A 4,172-nucleotide genomic window follows, 5' to 3' on the forward strand; every position below is an offset into this window, starting at 1 on the left:
TATCTTCTATGTGTCTTTGAATCAAATGGGCAAAAATATGAAAGTAGCTCATGGAAGAGTTCCATTTGGATACATGTAAAAGTACCATCTTACTTGAAGTTACTTTACTCCTAGGAAATATCATTTCTAAAGATCAAAATGAACCTCGAAGATCATGGGAACCTCATTCAAGTGAAAGCATTCTATAATAAAGGCACCTTGAAGATCATGGATACCTCACTCAAGTGAAATCATTCTATAATAAAGACACCTTGAAGATCATGGGCACCTCACTCAAGTGAAACCATTCTATAATAAAGGCACCTTGAAGATCATGGATACCTCACTCAAGTGAAATCATTCTATAATAAAGACACCTTGAAGATCATGGGCACATGCTATATATTGGAATTTTAGCCATCACTTTGAAATCCTCTATGCAGTGATTGGTTTTAGGTGATGCCATTAAGGGGGAGTGTACATGACACCACCTAGTGGCTAAATCCTAGATGTAAGACCTAATAGGCATAAGACCTTTAGGCATTATATGCTCCAGATTCAAATAATGCTTGGCCTTAGGTGATGCCATTGAGGGGGAGTGTGCGCACCACCTAGTTTTTAAATCCTACGGGTAGGCATATGTCCTAATAGGTATGAAATAAGACCTATATAGGCATTAGTAAGTCCTTTAAGCCCGCAAATAGGCTTATGTAAGTCCTTTTTTTGTTTTAATTACTACAGTTAGGCATTAGTAAGTCCTATAGGCACATTTGTGCTTAAGTCCTACGGGCATATTGTAAATTCTTCTCCTTGTAAATCTTCCGCTTGTAAAAGAATTGTATTAAGTCCTATGGGCACTATGTAATGAACCCCTGGGGAGAAGCTAATTTGAGGATAACGCGACTCCAATATAATTTTTTTAAGACCTCATAGCATCATTTTTAAAACATTCGGATTATAAATTATGACAAGATGACTTTCATGTAGTCTGGAATGCATGATCTTCATGTTGGGATATATTTGTGTCCCTGTTTATCATTGTCAAAGAAGACCTACGTTACTAGGGTGCTTCATTTTTTCTTTTATGGAAATTGACATGTGATCCCCTATTAACATTAAGGGGGAGTGTTAGAACATAATGTTATTAGGGATCACATCCTTATAACATTTATATATAATTTTCTAATATAAGGTTATAAAACCTTATATATTATATGCTTTATAAGCATATCCCATTCGAAATAATTATAATCTAATAACTATTAGATTATTGATTATTTATGAATGGGGGTTATTGAAAAGGTGTGACTAGTGAAGCCACCCTTCCTCCTATATTTAAGGAGGTTCTCTCTTATTTGAGAGGTGTGTGAATTTGGAGCTTTATGGTGAGTTGTATCACTATGCACAAGAGGTATTATTGGCCATGTGGAAGTATTGGAGGAGTATCCCCAGGTTCAAGTCTATCTTATGATAGACTATATTTGTAAGTGTTCTAATAAAATGATGCTTTATGGGGTTTTTTACCCGAAAGGGTTTTCCCCATGTATATCTTGTGTAATGTGTATATTTTTGCATGTATGATTCTTATTTCGTTTATTTTATATCTTGTTTATAATGATTAGTATCCTAATATCCTAATTTCTAACAATGTTTCATAAAGCATCTACAAAAAATGTATCCAATGCTAAGGCTAAGTGAATTTTGCATTAGAAGCAACATACATTGGATTTGACCAAATTGGACTTAAAATTGGGGTATCGTCAAGTGAGAATGAAGAAAGAAGACACTTGCAAGACAAGACAACATTCAAATGAATGATTAGTTTTACCTTTCGATTTATTCAATGCATTCACAACTATTACAGGTGATGTATTACATTCATAGTACATTTGGTGAAGCTATTACCCTTACTGTTAATAAAAGTGCACTAATAGGGAAAGAGCATTTTGAAAAAAATACTGGGCATACTTTTTGTGTCAAAAGAAGAGAGAAATCAGCTTACAAGGAAAGCACACATTTCAAAAGTAGCTGGACACTTTGGATTGGGGAAATGTGTAATGAAAATTCAGCCATAGATGTGTGAGGATGTCAAAAAGCTCATTAATGGATGTATGCTATGTACTAATGTAGCAGAAGAAAGTCTAATATAGAAAGCTTGGATTGTGCATGACATTACTTGGTAGTAGTCTATTCATGGACAAGAGGCATTGAAATTGTTCATCAGCATTATGTGAGTACACTTTACGCATCCAAACTTCTTGGGATCATTTTGAACACATTGTGTGGAAAGATGGATACCAAATTGAAGATACACACCAGTGCATGATCACACCAAAGTAGTGAATAAACACTAGTGTAGATCTTAATTCTCAAGGGAGTATCGTTGGTGTGAATAGGGATATTACCAAACTAGTTCACATCCTAGGTCTTGTTCACACTTGTTAGTTAAGTTTACTTAGGGTACACATAGGACACTTATCTCTCTATGTCTCATATCATAAGATTAAGACACTTGTCACAATCTTATGTTGTCTTATGTCTCATCTTGGCCTACGAAACCAAGTGTTTGTCATTGTAATTTTTATCCAAGTATACATTTTGTTTGCATTCTTTGATAGTAATACAATTTATTTTTGTCATATTGATCTTCTGAGTACTTTGTGCTTTCCATTAGGCCTCTAAAGCTTGGGTGGTTATCTCCATAGCCAAATCTTACAAGTATAATAGGAAGCATCCCAAGACTTTTAATGGAGAATTTGGCATGCATTTGCATTCCTATAATAGGCTGGCCCACACTTCTACACCAAAATTTAAATTTGAGATATATTTTGGTATTTATCTCCTCTCTATAGATTTCATTTATGAACAACACAAAGAGGGCACATTGAAAAGATCAAAGGCAGTAAATTCCTTTAGAGAGACAAATCCACATTAAGGTGCAGGAGCCATGAAAAATGTCTCAAGCTAACTACAAAGCACACCTGATTAGTATAGGAAGGAGCATCAATTCAAGCTTGGGGCCATAGCTTGGCTCTTTTTATGCAATGATTTACTTCAAGGCTAAGCAAATAAGTTGAAGGCTTTAAGATTTCATCCCTTTGAAATAATAGAGCAAGCTAGTGACAATGCATTCAAGTTGAATTTTCCATCCTACATGAAGATGTATTCAATGGTGAATACAGAAAACTTGTGCCTTTTTAACTATCCATGTTGTTTGAAGAAGAGGAAGGTAAAGTATTGCTTCAATTGAAGACTTCACATTAGATGGACAAATTCAACGAGACGAGGATGTAATTTTGCAAAAAGAAAAAGTTAAAAATACAACAAGACAGCAACAGCAATGGTAGGGTGGCCTCGAGAGACTCCCAGCAAGCATGGCCAAGTGGTACTTGAAAGAGGAAGAGAGGAACTTGTTTCCTTATCTGCTTCAAAAGTTCACTTTTGTTGGACTAACAGCCACCTATGCGAGAAGGTATAATCTGAACTGGATCAGTAAATTAGAAGAATGTTTGGACATTAAATATCAGGCCTCTAGACATTGACAATCAGCCCAGGACATCAATGCCACCCAAAAATATAAGACTTAAGAGTTAAGACACAAAAGTCAATCCAAATGAACCTGATCTTGCCCTGACACCCTTAAAGTTCAATAAATCAGAAACAAGATATGGATTGATAGACAACTTCCATGGTGTTCCAACTTTCAGAAGTTGGGAAAATATCGTTCGATATGAATATGCCAACCAACAAATCCATCAACAAATGTGCAACCAATTCCAAAGGTACTGGAATAAGGAAGTTGTGATAAAAATACAATAATGAGGTAGACCTAAGTAATTACTATATGGAGATGCGAATCACAATCGCTAAACCATCTTCAAATAATGTTTTGATTTTTGCCTTGAAGTCTTACATTAGAAATGACAAATACCTTCGCACTTTAGCAATGCTTGAAAAAGATTACGATGGCATATTTTAGGGGGTGTTTCTTAGATCAACTTCTAATTATCTAAAGCTTATTCACAATACAGACACACAACAAAGAATCTTTACCTATTTCTTTATGAGAAAACTATTATGGGGTCAAATAGAATCTTTCATATGCTTAACTCAGCATTTAGAAAAATGTTTTTTTTGTCTCTTGGGCATGGTCTTGTGGTTGAGATGAGATGTTGCCATAAAAATGGGCCAAG

This window comes from Cryptomeria japonica, chromosome 6 (assembly GCF_030272615.1).
Source record: "Cryptomeria japonica chromosome 6, Sugi_1.0, whole genome shotgun sequence".
Lineage (NCBI taxonomy): Eukaryota > Viridiplantae > Streptophyta > Pinopsida > Cupressales > Cupressaceae > Cryptomeria > Cryptomeria japonica.